A 24,238-nucleotide genomic window follows, 5' to 3' on the forward strand; every position below is an offset into this window, starting at 1 on the left:
CTGTTATTTTATCAATACTTTGTATTTAGGTTAGATTTATTGTATTTGTCATAATGAAAAACCGGTTGAAGCGGAGGCTCTCTCCCAGGCTGGAGGGGTGTGAGTTATAGCGGCATGGCCAGCATTCAGAAATTCCAGCTTAGATCCATTTGAAAGATGTTTGCCTGTAATCAGCCATTTACTTTGTTATGCGTGAAGTTGGCATTGGAAGCATAGTTTGAAAGTCGCTTTATCGTTATGTCGTTGCTCTTTTGGATGGCTAGGCTTAGTAAATTTCAGAAGAAAAATAAATTTTAAAGATGTTTCCTTGCTTTTCAAACAAACCACTTACTCTTTTATAAAGCCAATTTTCTTTACTGGGGAAAGGATATACGATTCCTGGGTAATGCCATTATGGATTCGTTGCTAGACCGAATACCGGAGAGCTAATTAATTCTTCTGATTCAGGGGCTGTGATTTACATCTTGTTTGGACCACTTGGCCCTGTGATGTCAAGCTTTCAATCAGAATGCCATAGTCTGACTTCTTCATTTTCACAGCTTGCAGGCAGTATCTCCTGCAATCTGCCAACACATGGCTCCGGTGCCTCTTGTCAGGGTGTCCCTTCAATGACTGAGTGGCAAGGTGCACCAATGCATGTTAAAGCGACAGTGCACATTTGCCACAAAACAGTGACATTGTAACATCTGCAAAGGAGCTGTCACAGCATCAATAACAATAAGTAACACCTCCATTTCTCTCCCCTTGCTTCAGCTAAGGAAGATACTGTTATGTAGCCAACTAGAGGCCTGATGCATGAAATTTGTTCAAGGGGCTTGGCCCTTGCAGCCCCCGATGGTCATTCTGCTGTTTGGTCTAATTAGCATATTAGCTCTTTATGATATTGGATATGGGAAAAGCTTTGTCTACATTTCATTCTGGTTTTCATAAAAGGTCATTTGTGAACAAACAAAACAAAATGTATAAGAAGATATATCACATATTTAGCACTCACTATGGTGATTGAATAAGATCTTAAGGGAACTGGAGAAGCTGACTGGAGGGTTTGATGAGAAAACTTATAAAACTAACACAATACAAAAAAAAAAAGGAATCTTTAGGCTCTCCCTGTGTTATTAAACTGACTGGTGATGTGATAGCCAAGACAAACGAAAAGGTCAGGCCTCATTGAAAACTTTTGTTTCACAGCCAGTTAGGAAGAAATGAAACAAAAACTGCGACTTAAGGACAACTAGAGCAGCCAGTCGCTTCACACAATAGACTAAAAAAGGGCTGTCAAATTGGTGGCTGCCCTCCTGGAGACAAAAATCCCCTTACCACTGAGACTATTAACTGGTGCCTGTAGAACCTGCAGCAGCTAAAATGCGTGAGACTGCTGGCATAGTTACCCCCGTCACTAACCTTCCACCCAGGGATAAGTTTGAGGGAGACCCGGATATTTTTTCTCACTTTCAGTTGGAAAGGATGCTTAGTAACATCTAGTGCAGCTATTTTATACCCAGTTTGGGGCAGTCTTGAAATGTGGTGAAAGCAGGTCAAGCCCCATAATGAAGAGAGAGCTGAGTGGGAGCCCCGCTCCTTCTTTGAAAAATATAGCTCTCCAATTCTTAGCTAATATTCTCCTTGTAAAAGGGATTCTACTGCTAACAGTTGTAAACTGCATCTCCATTTCACCTTTCCTTTCATAGAAACCTGGATCAGGAAGAGGAAGTGATTTATCCAACATCAAGGCCATGTGGCTAAATCCAGGTGGTTAAATGATATGGGGACTATTTTGCAGAATCAAGAGAGACATAATAAATGTTGGGTCCAATTTGGTGGCTGGAGAATTAATGATTGGATAGTAACAGAAAAACCACATTTTTTTTTATTGATAGTCACGTCCTTGCTTCCCTGATGCTTAGCCAGAAATTTTTTAATTTAATTTTATTTTTTCCCCCTGCCAGGAATCTTAGTGAGGCCACCTATACAAATCAGAAAATCCCTGTCCTGGTAGCAGATTTCTCAATAGGAGGCAGCCCTTGTGGACAATAGAATCTTTCCCCACCTCTCTGGTGTTTTATTCAAAGAATTCATCTTGGTGTCAGAAAAAGAATTCTGCCCTTGGCAATATGGTGGCTGTGGGGTCCAGTGTCTTCCCTGTGATGCTGATTGCTGACCTTGTCATCCAGGGTCAAGACCAGTAGACAAAGAACAGGTTCTGGTGCTGAGCTACCAGGCCTGTGGGCTGGGAGACTCTGCATCTTATCAAGCTACCCACATCCTTTTCTCCTGAGCCCAGATTCCCCATGTGCCCGCAGGATGCCCACGACTTCACTTTGTGCAAGCCCCTCCTCTCTGTTGTCTGGCTTCCTTTATTCTTTCAGGGAGAGCAGCTGCTGCCAGCCAGCCCACAGCACCATTCTGAGTTGCCTCGGGGAACAGCTGGAACTCTCCCAAGGGCTGATGTTACTCCTCCGAGTTTGGTACCAAATATTTCCCACTTCATGGGAAAGACGACAAATAAATTAAGGAAATACCACTCACAATCGGAAGTTCCAAAATTGACCAAATATTGTTGTGAGAATTGCCGGCGCTATTTATTTTTAGTCTATTAAGTCAATTTGTGGTGCTGAGCATTTGTGTATTAATGTATCATGTTTTTTTTCTGGAGCTCCAATTGAGGTCACAGATTAGATTCCCTCACTGAAAAAAAAACAAAAAAAACAATGAACAACAAAACAATGCAGCTTTCTTGTGTGGGAAGAGGAAATATTCCTGCTTCTCTTTAGATTCTAACTTATTTTTCTCCTCCTAACCCTCCCCCACCTTCCCACCTTTGAAAGCTCAGAGATCTAGAGCTGGAGATTTAAATAATAAGGTGTGCTATACCTTTAAAACCAGTGCAAGCAAATGGGTTTTAATAACCCAACAGGATCTTGGTCCATCATAACATTTAATCTGCATTATATCTCACTTCCTAATCGCTACTTCCAATTGTAAGCAGAGAGGGTGGGTGAGCGAGGCATTTCAGATAAGTGCCAGTAAAACAAGTTTGCCTTACAGCTGGTGAGCCCCAAACATGCGTTTCCCCGTGCCTTATGGCCATATTCAATCAGATGATCCCATAAACGAGAAATAATCACCCCCTAATACTAATACCTCTTCCCCTTCATTGTTGCCGGTCGCTATGGTGCCGCATTCGACTGTGAAGAATTTACCGCCATTATTACCCTCAGTGTCTCTCTCCCTGAAATGTGATCTAATTGCAGAATCCACACCTGTTCCACAGTTCAATAGAATTCAGCTTTGATGGAGGCAGACTTTCAAATAACACACTGCACACGAACACACACACACACACACACACACACACACACACACACTCACACACACTGACAATCACCCAGGAGTTCAGCTGGGGTCAAAAATAAATAAATTAATAGAGAGAGCGAGTTTATCAGAAAATAATATTATGGGGAGGAGGCGGGGGAGAAAGGCTGTGTTTTGTGGTCACTGGAAGATTGCTGATGGGTGCATAAATAAGGCATGCTGGAACATCTGTTCTTTGTTGTGCATTCAGCTTTTTAATGTGTTCAAAGAGCAGCTCTGACGCATCGCTGACTACCACTCCCCATCCGAGCTACATTTTACCAGAAAATAATAAACCTTCCTGGTGGGGTGCAGGGAGCCAAGGCATCCGGGCAATGCCATTAATTTAGAAATATCTCTTTTTTTTTTCTGGGATTTTAAAACCTCTCTCCCTTTGAACATTGCACAAATTTGGGACCCAGCCTAGCATCCCTCTCAGCCTAAACATTAAATCAGTCTGAATATCTAGTGAACCTTTTTTTTTTTTAAGTCCAGAAAGGAAGGAGGGGCGGGGTGGGGGGCGTGAAGTCAAAGTGTATACCTATTTTTCTCATTTTTAATTCTATTTATCTGAGCTCCTACCTACTGGAATTATTATTATTATTTTATTTTTATTTTTTACTACGTGCCAGTATTTATTTATACTGATAAAAATTTGGAGGCAGCTGAGGCCCCTGACAGTTGAACAATATTGGCTGGTTATTTTGATACAGTGTGGTAGGCAGCAAAAGATTAAAAAATGGAGCATCCTAAACTGAGAAAAACCAGCTTGAATTCTAAAATAAAATTTTAGCAGCATGGATTTCTCTTGCCATAGGCTATGGGGCTACTATGAATTTCAGATGCGTTTCCTGAGCTGTCAATGAGCTGGAAAGAGGAGATTGGCATTACGAAGATTTGTTGCGGCTCCATTCAGTGTAACTGCAAGGGAAGGTATAGCAATGTGAAACCGCCACCCAGGAAGAGCTGTTTATGTACATGCCGTGTAGAAATAGCTCACCAGCCAGCCCTAGGGCCAGGGTGGGAATTTCTTCGGTGTCACTCTTGTTTGGCTTCTGCGTCTCCCCCTTTCTGGGTCACAGTTCAGAAGCACCGCAATACCCATTGGCTGCTGGAGGTGGCTTCCATAAAGACCCAGACTAAATCTTGTGAGAGGGAGACATGACTGTTTGGGCATAAGACTGTCATTTAAACTGTCTTTTCCCCACATTCTTTCTAAGTTTGATGTGTGGACTCTCTACATCATGCTCTTGTCTCAGTCAGTCCTTTCTCACAGCATGGGTACCATTGCTTTATGTCAAGGGGAGTGGGTCACCGGCAGGCTCTGCTTCTGGGAAGCATCCAGGGTATAGTGACTCTCTCAGAGTTTGAATCTATGATAGAAGAAGACAGATGTTTGTGGTTAAATGGGTGACGTGTGGTTGTTTTTTGTTTGTTTTAAATTTCATCCTTTTATTGGCTTTAATGGTCTCCTTTTGGAATAATTTGGGGCTTTATCAGTATCAAGATAAAGTAATCTAAAGATATTTCATTTGTCACAGATGAAACCCAATAATCTTATATTTGAAGGTATCTTTGCTGATTAAAAATCCCACGAATGACTACTTTCAAAATGGTTCACTTAAGTGGCCATTTCCAAGGCAGTGGTCTACTTACTCTGTACCTTTATCTCCACCAGCCTGGAAGTCAGTGATGATTTGTAGACAGCTGTAGAAAGTTTAAGAAAATTTAATTATCTTAAACTTGGAAGGTGTATTTACTGCACATAACAGTTGTTCAGTTAATGAACAAGGGCCAAAACTGGTGAGTGATAATTTGGCACTTTGCCCTATTTTATGAATTAAAGATTAGGTGAATCACCAAATTTAAAACCAACACACAAATAAAACTTTATGAAGATGACCTGTGCAATGGCTGCCCCCAGTCTAGTGGCAAATGGATATGATAATGAGGCCTTCCAACTCTTAAGAAAAAAAGCACACGAAGTGGGGAAATCTCTAAATGGATTTATGATTCTTAATTATTCAATGAGAAAAATGTTGATCATTTGTGGTAAACATTAAGCTGATTTTAAGAGTGCATGAGCATGTTATACACAGCATTAGCCCTCTGAGATGCTCTCATAAGAAAATAGTCTAGGTTTAAGCTATCCTTCTCACTAGAGCTTCATCAAGAAAATTCAAGAGACATTTTAAATTTTCAAAGAAGTAGCCCCCCCAAAAAGACGTACACTATGCACAACTACACAATCATTTTCTTTACAGAGCTTAAGTTCTAATAAGGGAGACTGAAAATAAATAAGTTAGCAAATGAATTTAAAGTAAAATGATATAGCCCAGATGGAGTGGCTCAATAATTGAGTGTCTACCTATGGACTAGGAGGTTGTAGTTTGATTCCTGGTTGGGGCACATGCCAGGGTTGTGGGCTTGATCTCTAGTGTGGGGCATGTAGAAGGCAGCCAATAGACGATTCTCTCTCATCATTGATGTTTCTATCTCTCTCACCCTCTTCCTTCCTCTCTAAATAAAATTTTAAAAATTAAGTAAAATGAAATGAGATAAGTGCAGTTTATCTTACAATTCTAGGAAGGAAATGACCTGGGTAGTGAAATAGAGAAAAGTCAGGATTTACTAAGAATGAGTGCCCAGGGACATCTCCTCTCTGAGTAGGTGATATGATAGCTGGCAGGATTTCTGGAACCTAACAGAAGGACTGTGCTAAGGGAGAGAGGAGCCCAGATAAAGGTGGGGATGCAAGCAGAGACCAGATCATGAGGGGCTTTGTTGGCCATGATTAGAGTTTAGATTTTATTCTAAGATCAGTTAGAAACAACTGAAGAATATTAATATTAACAGGGGACTAACATGATCTGCTTTACATTTTAAAGTAGTTTATTACATTTAATAATGGCTTTCAGGCTTCTGGCTTTAGTAATTGGATGGGCAGTTAATGTCATTACTGAGATAGGGAAGACTTGGGCAGGACCTGATTTATGGGGGAAGATCAAGAGTTCCTGATGAGACATCCAAGGGAAATGTCAAGAAGACACTTAGGATGCATGAATCTTCAATGTAGAGGCAATGTTTGGTAAGGAGAGAAAATTGGGGAGTTGGAAGCATATTGAGGACATGAGGGTGGTTGGGATCATCTGGGGATGAAGTACAAATAGAGAAAAGGTCCCAGGACTGGGCTCAGTAGAATCCCAACACTTAATGGTGGAAAAGAGGCAGAGAAATCAGTGGCCAAAAGGAGAAGGAGCAGTCCAAGAGGTGAAAAAAGCAACCAATAAAATATGGGGCCACAGAGGAGAATTTTCAAAAATGAAAAGAGTGGCCAACTCAGTGGAATACAGCTTCATTCCAGATGGGGCACAAATAGGTTTACAGTTCTCAGTATGCAAAACACAGAGTTTATTCTTGTATTATTATTTACGAATTTTTGTGCAAGAATAGGCCTTCCTTCCCCTGGCTGCCAGCACTGCCTTCGCTCCAGCCATGAGCCACCTTTCCGCCTTCACTTTGGCCAGAGCTGCCTTCTGCCTCTTGCCTTGTTGTGTCAATTTGCATATTCCCTCCTTACTGGCTGTGGGCACCGCCATCTTTGTCATGGAGTTACAGTCAATTTGCATATTATGTCTTTATTAGGTAGGATTTTCCATATAAACAACTGTACACCTTCTTTTGCCCTACCCCGAGTTTAAATAAGCAGGAATAAAAAATATTTGCTGGACTTGAAAATGTAGAGATTGTTGGTGATTGCTCATGATCAGTTTCATGGGGAATTATGGGGAAATGAAGCCACTTTGAAGTAGAGGCCAGGCTGTTGAGAACAGTAAGAAGTAGAGAGCAGGTTTATAAAAGCTGAGGAGTTTTTTGTTTGTTTGTTTGTTTTTTTATGAAGGAGTTAGGGCAATAGAGGTATGAAGGGGGATGTGGGATTTAGAAAATGTTTATTAAAAATTAGAGGTGGTAGAGCTCATTGTAATGATTCAGTTTAAAAACAGACAAACAAAAAAAGGATTGGTGATACAGGAAGAATAAGAGAGAAGGAGATGACAGGGGATGGAGTCTGGAGGGATCAGCCTTTCAGGGAAAGAGGTAACTCCACCGCTATGGTTGTGGATGTGGTGATAGAAGATAAAGACATTTTCCTCTTTGATGGCTTACGTTTTGCAATAAAATGTAAAGAATACTCATTAGCCTAATGTCAAGGGGGTGTAGGAAGTGTTAAGGAGAGAATGCTTTTATCATTTAGGGTTCAATTAAAGAAGAATTACTATGGGTGGTTTAAGATAGGGGATTTATTATAGTGATGAGACCTTACAGAGTCCTGGGAACTGGTGGGGAAGTCCATGAGAGACTGTAGATGTTGTATCTGGCATCCGGCCTGAAATCACTTTAGGTCGGCAGGGATGGTGCTTGGGAAGGAAAGTTGGTAAACTGGGCATGAAGTGGGAAAGAGCAAGAACAAACTGGAATGCAGGAAAACAAACCAGACCCACATGAGCCCAACTGGAACCCATGAAGACAAATTGAAACCTTTGCCTGTCTCTCACCACCTCCAACCTCGGTGATGAAGTGGTTCTCCTGCACCACACAGTCATATAAGCACCTGGTCCGGCACTCAGAGAAGCTGAAGGAGGAGATCTGGTAATGGCAGATGTTTGATGACATGGAGCCGGTGCTGGATGAGCCGCAGGTTTAGGTGAGCCAACAAGATGAGGCAGGATTCCAGTGGCTGTGCTTGAATCTCTACGCTGACCTTTAGACCCAATGGCTGCTGCATCACTTCCGCCTTCCAAACTCCACACACATTCCTTCCTTGTGGTTAACTCTAAGCTGCTACTGTCCAGGGAAGGGCATTCTAAGAAACATGGAGCTTAGCTATGCTAGTCCTAGCAGAACCACCAAAATGGTAAAGAGAATTAAATAAAGGAAACACAACAATGTTATTGAAAATGCCCATTGGCTCTTGTGTTCATTGATGTAAAGTGAAATCAGTCAGCTTGGTTGTGATCTCGAGCTACATTTGGGTGGACAGTGAGGATTCATTTTCAAGTGGAGCCATAGATTCTTGGAAAAGAGATAAATGGTTGGTGGGTTAATCTATTGGAAGGCTCGATGTGGTTGAAGAATGGCAGAGATCAGAATGTAGACTAAGTGAGCTGGGACGATACCCACTGAAGAACAGAATATTTCACTATCAGAGTTGGAAACATTTTTAGTGATGAGAAGACTATGACCAGCTGGTCAGGAAGGAGCTGTGGCGAGGAAGCCAAATAACTAAGAAGTTAGGCTCAATTGCTTATTGATATAATAAAAAATGACGAACATTGTGGGTATGTTGAGGAACACTAAGTGAGGGCCTCACATGAGTTCCAAGAATGAGAGGAAGTGACTGAGAGATAACAGATACCCTGACGGAATAGGGTAAGATAGCCAAATATTAAGAGCCTCAAAGGAACTGTTGTTTTTGTTTTGTTTTATCTTGTTTGGGGTTTTGTAATAAGCAGAAAGAAACAGTAGTGGGGAGTTCAGAGGACCATAGGAGGATAAATGGGTATCTAGAGAAAAATGTAAAAGTGGGGAGACTTAGAAATGAAGGTGAAAATAGAGAGATATCCATATATGTCTTATATTTGTTTTGAGGCAGAACTGTGACAACTTGCTGAAGGATTGGATGTAGATGAAAGGCAGGAACAGATTCAAGAATAGTTAGTAAAAGGTCATGCTTGGCATTAGTGGACCCCCTAACTGGAGTTTCCGATGGCACCAGTGGAAGGGTCTGGGAGAGAAGAAAGGTACATGGAGTGGTACCAGGTTTGGACTTGTCTACAACCACACAGAGAGGAGAAGCTGCATGGTGATGGGTGAACACACGGGCTCAGCATGCGGTGGTGAATGTGGTAAGCGGAATATCAGGCATAGCAGGAATAAAGATTGTAAGATCGCGGCAGATGTTCCTAGAATTTTCACCCCTTATGCAGGGGGGGCAAAAGTAGGTTTATAGTTGTATGTGAAACAGAATTTCTTTTTGTATTATTATTTATTATATTATTTTCCATATGAACAACTGTAAACCTACTTCTGCTACACCCCATATTTTGCTCTATTACGTAGTAGCTTCTGGGATTGTGTTTCCTTGAACTAGACAAAGCTGTATGGGAACTCCACACGTGGAAAGGTGATGTCCATAGCAGCATGGGGCCATGTGTTTGAAATTCCCCAGGTGTTCGTTATGCTGAAACAACTGAATAAAATACAGGAAGGATTCTTCTCTCACCTCTTAGTTACTCTCCACCAAAAAAGTGGACATTCCACGGAGGCGTGCACTTAAACTTCAAAGTGATGGCAGGGCCAAAGCCAAAACTTTATTACATAAGTAGCTGTTATGTTGAACAAGCACATTGTGTTGGGTGCAATCATGAAGCTACTGTTTATCTACTGTTCCTTAAAATGCATTGTGTAGGGCCAGCTCTGGCCTTGCCCTTACATAAGATCTAGGACAAACCCCAAGACTTTGCTAGTCATCTTAAATAATCAAATGTCCTCTGGCCTCTCCAAGTCACAAAATACAGACTCAGGTTTGTAAGTAATATGTCCAGTCAAGTGTCATGATGATAATAATTTTAAAAAATCAGGACTGTAAGAAGAAGGGAGGGCTAAGAGGAAACCAGCAATTTCTAATGTGATCAATACTGTTGTGATATTCTAGTTTCCACATCCTTTGGGTTTGTTACTTTAAAGATGACCCCCTTCTTTGATTGATTTTTTTTTCAGATTCTTTGGCGACACCCCATGTATCAGACACCTCTGTGCTTTACTTCACATGGTCCTTTTGCTTCAGTCATTGCTGTGACGAGCACACAGTGCAGGTGCCACCGGGTGCCATCTCATCTCACCATGTGCACCAAGCATGTCTTGCTTTCTGCGCTAAAATTTCTCCGATGCTGCTGTGTAACACCTCTGGGAGCACACTTGAAACTCACATGCAAGTGTGAGGACATTTAAGGCCTCTAGAGAAGTGTTATTTTTTCTAATGTGGCCAATTCTGAGGTACATTTTAACCAAGGAGGCCATGGTGGACTTGAGTCCCAGTGGCCCACGGTCTGCCTAAATAATACACCTGTTTAGACTTTTCTCCTTATTCTTGACCATAAACCACTCTTCTCTTCATTCATTTTCCAAGCTAAGCTACCTGCAGGTAAACCTTTGTCCTAGGCTCTGTCTTGGGGTAGCCCGTATGGGACTTCCACCTACAATTCCTTTGTAGTAAGTAAACGCACCCTCCCTGCTTACCCTTAACTGCCTGTGGGCTTCTTGGCACCCTATGATATACCTTCTACTTCTTTCTGCTAAAATCTCTTTTGCCCTATTTGCAGGACCATATCAGAACCTAAGATGAACCCTCTTTCAGCTCTTTGACTTTGCAAAGGAGGTTGTTTCTGGTTCCTAAGACACTCAAATCATAAGTGGCAAAAAACTGGTACTTCCCTTTCTTGTACCACCAGCCACCCTTTCATATATTCGGTTTTTCAGGAGTGAGGAAGACAGAAAGCTCCCCTGGCATCCAGGCTCAAAGGACTCATATTGAGCTCTCCAAGAGAGTTCCCTAAAACCCACCCCCTGTCCCTCAGGGCCTCCCCTGGGATGGATTCATAGCATACCAATAACTCTCCCCAGATTACTTTTCACTTGATCTGCCTTCTTCCTTATCTTCTCCAAGCTTTTCATGGGATAAGAATTGCAATTCGTTTAAATTTGTACATATTGTAGTTGAGTTTTCATTTTCATATTTTTTAAAATTTAATTTATTAGAGTACAGTTTTCAAGAGTACAACTCAGTAAAACATCATCGGCATATGCATCATATGCTCATCGCCCCAAGCAAAATCTCTTTCCATCCCCATTTCCCCCCTCTTTGCCCACCTTCACCTACTTCCCACCCCCCTTTCCCTCTGACTACACACACACACACACACACACACACACACACACCACATAGATACAACAGTGTGATGATAACAAGAATTACCAAATTGGTTATCAAAAACAAATATGCCCTTTATACATCCTACATGGAATTAAGAATGTGATCTCTGTTGATTTGGAATGTTACATCTGTTGTCTTAGGACTTTAGCTAAAACTAATTTCAATTTCATATAACTACATATACAAAGGCTAGCAACTTTGAGTTTTCTGAGTCTCTAAGATCTCTGGATATAGAATTGTTTAATTGTAAGTGACTCTGTGTTATATATGTCTTATCCTTGCTAATAAAAGTGTAAGTGGTCATCATGCTATGATGCCCTCACATTGTCAAAAGATGGCTGCATGCTAAGCTGGCAGGCACAGGTGGGCGGAGCTTGATGTAGCGTGTGCAGCACTGAGCCTGCCTGGGGGTCCAGTGAGGCCTGCCTGGGGGTCCTGCCTCCTGGCTCCACATGATGGTGCAGAGGTGGGATCCCCAGCTCCAGCTTACCTCTTTGGAGCAATTCATCAAGGAGCCCCAGATGAGTGGGCAGGGCCTACTTCTTCGGGGTGATCAATTGTGCCCCCCCCCCCCAGTACATGAATTTCATGCACCGGGCTTCTAGTATTTAGAATAAGTATACAGATGGAGAGTTCCCTATATTGAAAGAAGAGTCAAGCAGATGACAAATTTCCAAGGGTACTTACAGTTTTATTAAGTAACCGACTGGAAAATACATACTGAGTTACTGATGTGTGCTGGCTCATCTACCACTCACGTCCTTGTTTAGTTCTTTGTTGGTGATAAAATATAATCATTCCCTCATGCAAAGCTGTTTTCACAAACTTGTTGTAACTCTCTCTGTATTTTGGAGCCACAAAAGAGGAAAAAAAATGATCAAACTGATGAAGAGAGAATAGGGAAATAAATGGAGTAATTATGAACTCGAGTAACAAATACTACTTAGGCATATACCAATTATTTCTGCAAAATCCACAATTTATGGAAAGAGATCTCAATGTTTACATATTGATCAGCTTTTATTCATACCAAAAGAGAATACTTTGTAATAAAAATCTACTAAAGTGTTAGATTACTGCTTTATCTCATTCTCTCTCTCTCTCTCTCTCTCTCTCTCTCTCTCTCTCTCTCTCTCTCTCTCTCTCCCCCCCCCCCAACAGAAACAGCTCATGTGAAGGAAAATATTGTACTGTTTAAATCTCTTCCTGAATGAATGAGCCTAAATTATCCAGGTTCTGTTTACTATCTGGCTATTCATGTTCACAAATTGTCTGAAATGAAAGTGGATTTGAGCAACTTGTACCAAAGCCACTGACAAAGATTTATATGGTTTCACCACAACCATTTGACTTCTCTTTGAATAGTGACAGTGACTAATGCTAGCCCTGCCGTGGAGGAAGCATTTTTAATCTGATCCATGTTTTATGGAAGGTGATCTTTGGTTCACAGAATTATGGAAGTGAAAAATAAACTTAGAGATCATCTCATCCATTTCCTCCTTATTATGAATGAGGAAACTGAGGCAAGAGAGATTAAATGAGACTCAGTGGGCTAATGGCAAAGGATTGTCTAGAACTCAAGTCTTCTAATTCCAAATATAGCATCCTTTCCCACTGAACCATGCTGGGAAGAATAATGCCAGTTAGTTCTTGCTCTAAGTCTAAAGAGGCATTATCACATGCTCACTGAAATAGATGTGTGCTGGTTAAAATACAGTGGGGTGTTCCTGTCATAAGTGAAACACAGGGCTTTCTGTTTCCAAAATGAGAAAGGGAGTCAGATTTCAGTTTTTACTTTATATTTGCCCAAGAATTCTTTCCCTTATATCTGATGATCTCAAGCACATAGTGATAATGATGAACCAAACCAAAGTTGCTCATAAATAAGCGTCTGTTCTTCCTAGTTATCCATGAGTATCACCACAAGCTGGTGCGCTAGAATGTCCACATAAACATCTGGAGCACTACCCTACAAGAAAGATCATCAGTCTAATTAATCTAATTAATCTAGTCACACTGTGACTGAAAGTGCAATTTTCCATTCTAGTTCCCAATTCTGGGTGAAATGCAACTATATCTTTATTGTTATCACTTTCTGCTTAGGGTGGTGGAGGTTACCCTACCTACAAAGGTGAATTTTTTGCATTTGTAAAGAAAATATGTCCTTTTAAAGTATCTGTATGGAGCTAAAGAGGGCTAAGTATCTTTGTTGCTTGGAAAGGTCCTTGGGTGCAGCAGGCCTGCAGCTATGGCCTGGAAGCCTGAGAATGAATAAAAGGAAACCTATGATGCCCCCCACCACAAAGTAAAGCATTTTTATATCTGCTGGGGCACAAGGAAGATGCAATGTGTACATGGGCATTTTCTCCTCTTTTGTAATAGAGATTTAAACTGCTCTGTTTCTGAGAATTAGTTTTATCTTGAGTGACATATGGGTTGAGTGAGAGGGCGGTTATTCTCATGAATATTACGAAAGATGAAGCAACATTGCCAGTACACGTGGGTGAAGAGACCTTGAAAGAGGCTAGGAATTGAACTCCATGGTGTATCAAGCCCTGTGTAAAAGATACTAAGTGTTCCAGAAAGGGGGTTAATAGTTGCACTAGGAAGATGTTAAAAATTCTCTCTCTCTCTCTCTCTCTCTCTCTCTCTCTCTCTCTCTCTCTCTCTCTCTCTCTCTCAAGCAATTTAGGAATTGAAGACTATTCTCAGGAAAACTCCATGAAGAGCTTAAGTTTTTATCCTTTCTCTTTAGACAGCAATTTTCAATCAGGGGTGATTTTGCCCTGTAAGGGCCATTTGACACCATTTGTAGATATTTCTTGTTGTTGTTACAAAGTGGACCACAGTGCTGCTGGCATCTAGTGAGTGGAAGCCAGGGGTGACTATTTAATGCTCAGGACAGTTCTTTACAACAAAGGATTGTATAGAGACCACCAAATGTCATAGTGCTAAGGACGAGAAACCCTACCTTAGATTAAGAATAGCCACGTTATGCATTCGAATTTAAATTATTTCCCATCTGATTGAATTCTGAAACTATCTGTAGAGTGTGTTCTGCACATGGTGTCTGGTAGAGAAGAATAGAAGCTACCAAGTGGTTTGTTTGGGAGGCCACAATGAGGTAACATTCTTTTTCTCCAAAAAATAACTGGTAATACTGGAACAGGGGAGACTAATGCTTACAATGCATTCTTAAAGCTTAAGTGTTTGCTCCTTCTTTCCGTGGTACAGAGACGGATCTCTGGGGTTAGCTGTCCTTTCTCTCACATCTATCTTTACACAGAGACAGTGGTGAGCAGGACCATTCCTCTCATTTTCCTCAGCGCACAGCTCCTTGCGAATGATGGCCATCGTAGCCCCTGGCAAAGAAGCTTCCTGGCAACAGGAGATAGAAATAGAGAGTTCAGATTACTCTGGGAAGGCACAGAGTGAAGACAACCTGGTCCTGCGATCACACTGGTGGGGGATACCACACATGCTCACCACTGGGTTGAGAGGTTGCAGTTACTTAGTCCGGCCACAGGAATAACAACCAAGGGCAGCAGAGATGTGAATGGTCCTGGCTAACCATTGACTATCAGATGTTAGCAACTGGATGACACATTCCCATCTCAGAGATGTTAACATGTGAAAACATGTGAACAAATGCTTGTCCTAGAAATGATTAAATATTGAAATCCAGAACACAGAGAGATAAATGGTAACCAAGAAGGTTAATACATAAAGAATGGATATAAACAAGAAGACAAATACACAAGGACAAAGACCTTGAAAATGGAGATAGCTCTCCATTGCAAAATTAGAATTTGACAAAAACCAATACCACAGCAAGTTCATCATGGAAGTCTCCAGATTCAATCAAATGTCAATACCTCTTTGGAATGACTTAAACTTATTTTTAAACTTCTTGAGACAACATCCTCTTATGGATGGAGATAAATTGGGAAATAAATGATTTATGCCCTGGAAAGTGCCCTTTATTAGGGTACTTTGGTTTTCAATAACACCGTATGTTTTCTGTATTATATTTAATACTAGAGACCTAGTGCACAGATTTGTGCACTGGTGGGGTCCCTTGGCCTGGCTTGCAGGGATCAGATTGAAACCGGCTTTCTGAGGGTTCCTAGATTATGAGAGGACAGAGGTCAGGCCACGGGACCCCACTGGTGAGGCTGGGGAGGGACCTCAGGAGGGCTTCAAGAAGTGTCTGGCCTGTCTCACCCAGTCCCAATTGGCCAGACTCCAGCAGCAAACTAACTTACTGATCAGAGTGTCTGCCCACTGGTGGTCAGTGCACATCATAGCAACTAGTCAAACAGTTGAAAAAATGGTCAGACATTTGCATATTAGACTTTTATTATATAGGATGAGTATCTATAATTTTGAGAAAGGAGTCATTTTTTTTTATGAGTTAGTGATTGAGTTCTACATAATAACAGGTTTTCTCTTCTCTTTCTCCAATAGTTGGCTGTGATCACTTGGACACAGTCATAGAACATCATGGATTATCCCCAGCAGCACCAGCAGAGAAAGAAGTTACAATATAGCTCAAGATCTACATGACAAGGTAAGATAACTGAGATACCTCGCCCGGTGGCAGCAATGATGGACCCTGGATAGTCAGGTGAGTCATTCAAAAGTATCATTCTGGTCTTTAAAGAGCTTACAGTCTCAGATGGGAGATCAAGAAGTGAGCAATTTAAGTCATATGCTGAATGCTGGTATAGGAATCTGTACACCAGGTTCTGTGGGAGCATAAAGAAATGATATATTAAGTGTTTCTGGGAAGCAAGGTCAAAATGGATGTGATATTTGGGTTGAGTAGTGATGAATGACTGGGAATTTCTCAAAAATACAAGGTTGCAAGGGAAGGAGGGCAAATACCAGGAATAAAGCATGACATGTGCAAAGGCAGGGCACAAGACAATGTGGGGGCATTGTCAATATGCAGAAAGTTCAATATACATCTTAAGGAATATGAATATTATACTGAAGATAATAGGATCTAAAGACATAATCTGCATTGGCCGTCATGGCTCAGTGGTTGAGCGTTGATCTTTGAAGTAGAAGCTCATGGTTTGATTACCATTCAGGGTACATGCCTGGGTTGTGGATTTGATTCCCAGTGTATGGTGGCCCCAGGAGGCAGCCAATCAATGATTCTCTTTCACCATCGATGTTTCTCTCTCTCTCTCCCTCTCCCTTCCTCTCTGTAATGAATAAAAATATATTTAAAAATAAAATAAATGAATTTCAACATAACCACTTTTATTGAATTATGAACAAGTTGAACATCCTAACTGGAGGTCAAAAATTTAATTTTAAGCAAGGAGGATAGGGACTTGAATTAAGCAGAGATGGAAAAAAGTTATTAACTCAAAAAATGAAAAAATAATATTGTGATAACTATGTTGCCAGGTGGGTACTTGAAACATCAGGGGAATCACTTTGTAAATTAAATGGTTGTCTAACCACTATGCTGTACACCTGAAACTAATATAAAATAACATTTAATGTTAACTGTAATTGCAAACTAAATTTTTTTAAATGACAAAAGTAGAAAATACAGAATTTGGTGACTGGTTCAATTCAGGGACTTGTGGAGAGGAAGATGATTGAGTGTATAACATTACTAGTACCTTCAATCAGGAACCCAAGACTAGGGAGGAAAAAAAATATATAACTGCTTGTCTCAGTCAAAGTATAGTTTTAGAGCATAGAGATAGGGTCAGGCTTCTTGGGCATAGATTTGGAGGCGATCAGCATTAAAGTGTTACTGGAGGCTTTGAACATAACTGAGATTGTTTTATGATTTAGAAAAAGAAAAAAGAGGCCTGAGAGTGGAATGCTGGGACATTTTGCCCGACTATTTGCATAGAAGGAAAAAACAAAAAATAGAAAGTAATTGGGGGGGGGGGGGTGCGGAAAGTTCATAGAGGCAGGAGGACAGAACAGAGTGAAATCATGGAAACAAGGTAGAAGAAAATTTTATAAAGAAAGCAGTCAGTGTTGCCACATGTAACAGATAATCAAAATGTAAGCTCGCCATTGGGAAGCCATGGGTCATCTTGGCTAGGGCATGTTGGTGAGGTTGTTATAGCTTAAAAGTATGTGGATTGTGGGGGATTGGGGGAGAGGAGGAATAGAAAAAGCTCATGCCAGCTAGTTTCCCATGACCATGGAAGGAAATGTTTGATAGTGATGGGAAAGAAAATGAGTCATGCTTTGAGGTCAATGCAATGTGGAGAAGACATGGGAGAGACTTGAACATGTTTGATGTGCTGAGATGAAAGAGCAAGTAGAGAGAGAACAGCTCATCTGGCCCCTTGGCGCAGTGGCTTTGTCATAACACACAGAATGCTAGGACCTCAGCTCCCATAAGTTCAGAGTAAATCTCTCACCAAAATGCTATGAACCTGGAAGTCATGGTTCAATTCCCGGTCAGGGCACAAGCCCAGGTTGCAGGTGTGATCCCCAGTGTAGGAAGTGCAAGAAGAAGCTAATCAATGATCCTCTCTCATCATTGATGTTTCTATCTCTCTCTTCCTCTCTGAAATTAATTTAAAAAAAAGAGGGGGAACAGAAGGAAGAAGAAAGGGAATAGAATATTGAGCACACAGGGGTGTAGGGTCTCTGGAAGAAAAATGGGATAGGAGGAAAGAATTAGTTTGATGTATAGATTCATCTAGTAGACCATGGGGAGAAGGTACAAATATGATGGCAGGGAATCTAAATGGCTGCCAATATTCATGATTACGATGGGAAATCTATCTAGTTTTTTTTGGGGGAAATTCTCTAGCTAGGGGAGACTTTTGAAATACTCAATATAAACACGAGCTTTAGAGGGTGACAAGCCAGTGAGTGCTCAGTGTCTTTGAATTAAATAATTTTTTTTTCTAAGCTTCAATTCCTTCATTTGTACATTGGGGATTATAGTAGCATCTATGTGATACCATATTGTGAAGATTAAATGAAATAATACATGTAAAGTGTCTGGTACCCCATAGCTATTCATAACTGGGCTAGAAAACAAAAGTGAAAACCAAGGTAGACATTCAGATATATATGTATAAACCAGGCCAACTTGGAAACAGTAAAGAATAATGATTGGAATCGAGTGGAATTTGCTGGCCAGGATTCTCAGCAAAAACACTTCTGAGAGCCACTTGGGAGTCCCTCAGTTATGGCTGGCCTGTGGGTAATAGATCTGCATTCACACCCCTAATATAAGCCCCAACAGAGAGACGGCCACAGCCTCTGAGACACATTCCGCTTACTTATAAAGGCATTCCTGCCTTGCTTCTGGGTAAAGATGGCATCTTAAGCACAGGTGCCTTCCAAATTCCAATTAAACCGTCAAAGGGAACATGAGGCTTGGGAAATCTTGCATGAGTGCTGGGAGCTAGGGAAGAACACCTTTCACACGCAGAAATGTCAAGTGAGTTTTTTTGGAATCAACCCTATTTATGGAAGACACTGGGGCTCACCTATAGAGAGAAAGTTAGGGCCTTGAGAGGAAAAAAGTAGAGAAGAGACTGAGAACATTGGAAAGATTCCCTAAAACAGAGGGTCCCTGGTGGGAGGACAGCTCAGGGCGTTGGCCTTGCAGGGAATTTCCCCTTTCAGATCCTACAGAACCAGAGGGAAGACTCGATTTGAGGCTGGGTACTTGTGGTGGCATGATATAGCCAGAAGTTGGATTATTTATTGAATAGGGGATTCTCCATTAAGTTGAAAGGCTCCTTTTTAACCTGTTTTGTGGTAGCAGAAAGAATAAGACCAGGACCTTTAAGATCTGGCCCCTTGGCCCAGTGGCTTTGCTATAACACACAGAATGCTAGGACCTTAGCTCCAATAGGGTCAGAGTAAATCTCTCAGCAGGATGTTTAATAACTGGATAGGTAAATGTCACAAAGCATAAAATCTCAGAGAAGATGAGAGCAAACACCAAATAAAGTGTGGTGGGATTCAAGAGAAATCTATTCAGATAAAATAGTCATTATTCAGGGATGAATAAACAGGCCAAATAAAACCTCATTAGGAGGCATATGAAAAAATGTGCAACTTTAAGAAATGAACAGCACTCAAGAGGCAGGGGAAGTGCATACTTTTGAAGAAGATTTACTGTGGGAAATGGGAGTAAATTTTAAACAGCATATGTTTTGTGATCTAAATAACATTCAGGGACCCCATGAAGCAGGAGATGAAAAATGAGAGAAGGAAAAACACATATTGAGGTGAGAAGGAAGCTGGTTGAGAAACCAGAGTATAGCAAGTAAGGTGAAATAAGGAAAATGGTGTAATACTGAATGTGAAACATCAAAATTGAAAATACATTAGGAGCAATAATAAAGTGCTTAATCGGCAGTGCTCATAATGAAATCTATAATGTAGAAGACAAATTTGAAGCACTCGTCCAGATGAAAAGAAAACAAAAATATGATAACAATGTTAAAAGAGAGATGATGGATTCAGAGAGTAGAAATCCAATATGAAGAAAACTAGTGTCCCCAGAGAAGACAGGGAACAAAATAGAACAATATTCTTAAATGTAGCTCTGGGTCCAATAGGAGATTAAAAATATAATCACAAAATACTTTAAAAATTATCATATCAAACCTATGTTTGGGGAAATTTATAAAACACATTTTTACATAATAAAAGAAACAAATGAATTAAGCCATTAACTTTAGAAGCTAAGAGCAAAACAAAGTAAGCCTAAGGATAAAAGAAGAAATTATTGCAGATGAAACCAGAAATTAAAATTAACTAAATAAAAAGGAATAAAATAGATAAATAAATTTTAGAGTGGCTCTTTAGAAAAAAAGTAAACACTAAGTAGAACAAAAAGGATAAAAGATACAAAACTGTGTTTATTTTTATCAAGGAAAACATAAGAGACAAAAAAAAATTAGGGATAAGAAAGCAGGTGTCATCTTAGATACAAAAACATTTGAAAATCTTGATACAATGAGTTATTCTCATTTATATTAAATATGAATATTAACTGTTGAAGAAGCAAAACATTTATTCTGAATAAAACATTGAAAAACAATGTAAATATTTATCTGTTCAGAGGATTTAAACAAAAATTATTTCAAGTTTTAAAAATAGTTTTCTGACTTGTTAAGTCTCCAAGGACATTACAATACATTGGGGTGGAGGGAGGAGATAAACAATTTAAAAATATTGGCCAACTCCAACACCAAAAACTTACAAATCTTACACATACAAAAGAGAAAACAACAATAAAGTAGTATCACAAATATTTGGATTTTGATGCCAAAATGTAAAATGCAATACTAAATCTATCTAGCTGTTTATGAAATAATAAAAACAGCAAGTTTTTTCAAGTATGCAGAGATAATTTAATATTTTTGATTCATTAATATAAATTCAACATCCATTTGTCATAGATGAAAAAGAACGTGATTATTCCAAAGTATGCTAAAAATTATTTTGAAAAAATGCAACATCCAATCTAGCCAGCATGATTCAGTGGTTTAGTGTTGACCTATTAACCAGGAGGTTAAGGTTCAATTCCAGGTCAGGCATATGCCTGAGTTTCGGGCTCAATCCCCATTAGGGTGTGTGCAAAAGGCATTATCAATGATCCTCTATTATTACTGATGTTTCTCTCTCTTTCTCTCCCCCCTTCCTCTCTGAAATCAATAAAAATATATATATTTTAAAATGCAACATCTATTTTTAGTTAAAGTATCCGACAATTCTGCTCAGATTATAAATGAAATCTTCTATCTCAACTTGGTATATATTATTTCTCTTAATATGTGATAGCTAATAATAAAACTCTAGAAACATTCACTTTAATAATAACTCAAGGATTTTCCTTATTATAAATATTATTCAACATTGCTCTGCAATTCTTAACCCATGAAATAACATCAAGCAGAGGATAGAAAAAGTTTAGTTCTTTAAGAGGAAGAGGAAAGCATTATTATTTACCGATATTATGACTGCCTATCCAGAACTCTCAAAAACAAGGGGAAAAGGCAGTTAAAAAACTAATAGCTTTAATGAGAGATTTAATCTAAGTGACCAATCAGAAACCAAATATACAAAATCCATTTTATATGTACAAGCAATAATTAATTAGAAGATTTAATTTAAACATCCCACTCATAATAAAATGAATAAATTATCTAGGAATATATTTAATAAGTAATGTTTGAGACCCACAGGAAGAAAACTACAATATTATTAGTTTAAAAGAAGATTTGAATAAATGGAGAGAAACACTACACTTTGCTCCAATTTTAGTTTACTGAAAACTTGTAAGACTGTCGGGTTTGGATGGGGCCCAGAGCAATGTAATCTGGTTCTACTCATGAACATAGATGCACATTCCTATGCAAAACAGTATCCAGTCAAGTTCGGCAGCATATTAGAGAGGAACACGTCTAGAGCAAACGGGTTTACCCTGGGAAGGCAACGATTGATCAACTTGAGAGCAGAAAACAGGTCTGTCTGGTTCTCATTTATATTCCTGGCATTTATCATAGCTCTTGGGATGTAATAGGTGCTCAGTAAATGTGTTGCTTTAATGAACATTAAGCAACCTTTTATTTTGCTATAGATTAAAGGAGAAAATCCATTTAACATCTTTCTGGATTCCCCCCCAAAAAAAAGCATTTGAGCAAGAAAAGTGTGCTGATGATCATCTTGACTTGTCCAAATTTACTGGAAGTCTTGGTGAATAAATTAATAAAGAGAAAAAAAATAAAAACTGTGAATTTAGGGGAACAATGAGACAAAACAGTCATTTTTCACAGATAATATCATTTTGTACTCGGAAACCCAAAGAAGACAAAGTGACACCTGATAAGTAAAATGATTATACCCGAGATCAACATACAGAAATCGATGGCTTTTCCATGTCCTAACAAAAAATGAAATAGGACTTCAATAATTGATCTACTCACAATTGTAACAAAAACAATTACATTCTTATCAATGAAACAGAAATATGCCAAGATCTAGAAAATATTTTTTTAAAAAAAACTTGATGGAACACTTGGATAAATGAAGAAGAAACCATATTCCTGAGTTGTAAAGGTATCACTTCTCTATAACTTATCTCTCCATTCAATTGCATCTTCATAAAAATTCCTATAGGAACTTTTTGAAAGTAACCCAATAAGCCACTTCCAAACTTTGGGCAAAAACAATAAAAGCCTAGATATTTTTGAAAAAGAAGAAACATGCCATGCCAAACATGAAAATAAACTCTAATCTATAGTAACTAAAAGAGTGCAATTTAGTCAGGAACTGAGAATCAATCAATAGACCAAAAAGAAAAGGAAATCTAGATGCTTACCACATCCCGTTCACTACAAGGTCATATGCATTAAAAAAAAAAAGACAACTGTGAGGTGTTTTTTTTTCTAAAAAATTTAAATATAGAGGAAGACAAAGCTACTGTTTTTATAACTTTGGCATAAAGGCCTTCATAAGCAAGCTATAAAATCCAAAAGACATGAAGTAACAGATGGACAGATTTGCCCACATAAAAATGAAAATATTCTGTATGATAAAAAGCAATATGTAGCTTAAAAGTAGGTTTAGACTCAAACTTTTTTTTTTTTACCATATTTAATAAAGGATTCATAGTTAAACGTAAGCAGAAGGGCCTTTAAATAGTTAAAGGAAAACCAACCAATTTTTAAAAAAATGGGCACAGTTAATGAATAAACAGTTCAATTGGGGCAATCAGTAAAGACATTTAACCTCATTAGTGATTGGGGGGGTCATGTGAATTACTCCCAGAACACTGACTCAAGAGGATCCGGGAACAGCATTCTCATGAGCTGCTGGTGGGAGTGGAAATTGGTGAAGACAGTATCAGAATTAAACATGCAATTCCCCCCAATTGTATTTCTTGGGCTTCCTATTAAGAGAAAATACATGCATATACTTAGACATTGCTTGCATAGCCAATAGTAGATGCGTCATGTGTGTCTGATATTAGGAATTACCTCTAGTACTATATGGGCAGGAAAAAAAAGGAATACTATGTGGGCAGAGGAAAGGAATTCTATATGAACATCTAAAGCAAGACCTTGTATGTGAACATGAGCTTCATGGCTTTTAGGGCTTTGTTTTGTTCATCTCTCATCCTCATCACCTAAACAATGCTTGTCATGTAGGAGGTTCTCATCAAAAATCTCTTGAGGAAATGAGTGTGAAAGAAGCAGGTGCACCAACACTTTAAATACAATGGTCCTATTAATGTTTAAAATGGAGTAAGTACATATGTTTAAAAGTATAGAACAGGCATTGGAAATATAACAGGAGACTATTTCCGGTGCTTTACTTAGCAATTGTTGGTGAAAGAGGATCTCCATTATACTTTCCTGTGTAACAAATCCCTCCTTGGAGCAGGAACAGCTTTATTTCTGAGACATTCCTTGGTTGGAAAACCATCTCCATCACTTACTCTCGAGACTTGTTATGACTTTAATAAATTAACCCAGGAACGACACTTGGTATTTACCAAATTCAGTGTTTAGTAAAAGTTAACTTTGTTGTTTTAGCCAAAAGTAGTTGGTTTATTATTTGTTTGACTAATCATATTAACCTTTTCTGTGTCCATAATGTATATTTTGGGCTGCTGTGCTATAGATCAGAAATTTTCAAAAAAAAAAATTACACCTTTGATAAATTTGTAGGAAGTGTGAGTATAGAGTGGCAATGAAATTCCTGGTTCTTCTTCACTTTAGAAACTATAAAGCATGCATGTATCTGCCCAAAGAACTCTCCACAGTGCCTATTCTCACCTGAATAAATGTCTCTTTTCCAGCTTTTCGGTTAGTCTAGTTTCAAGAAAAAAAAGGTCTCTGTCCTTTTTGAATGCATACCCCCTCCTCCCTT

The sequence above is a fragment of the Pipistrellus hanaki genome (genome assembly GCF_964339955.1).
Source record: "Pipistrellus hanaki genome assembly, chromosome: 13".
Lineage (NCBI taxonomy): Eukaryota > Metazoa > Chordata > Mammalia > Chiroptera > Vespertilionidae > Pipistrellus > Pipistrellus hanaki.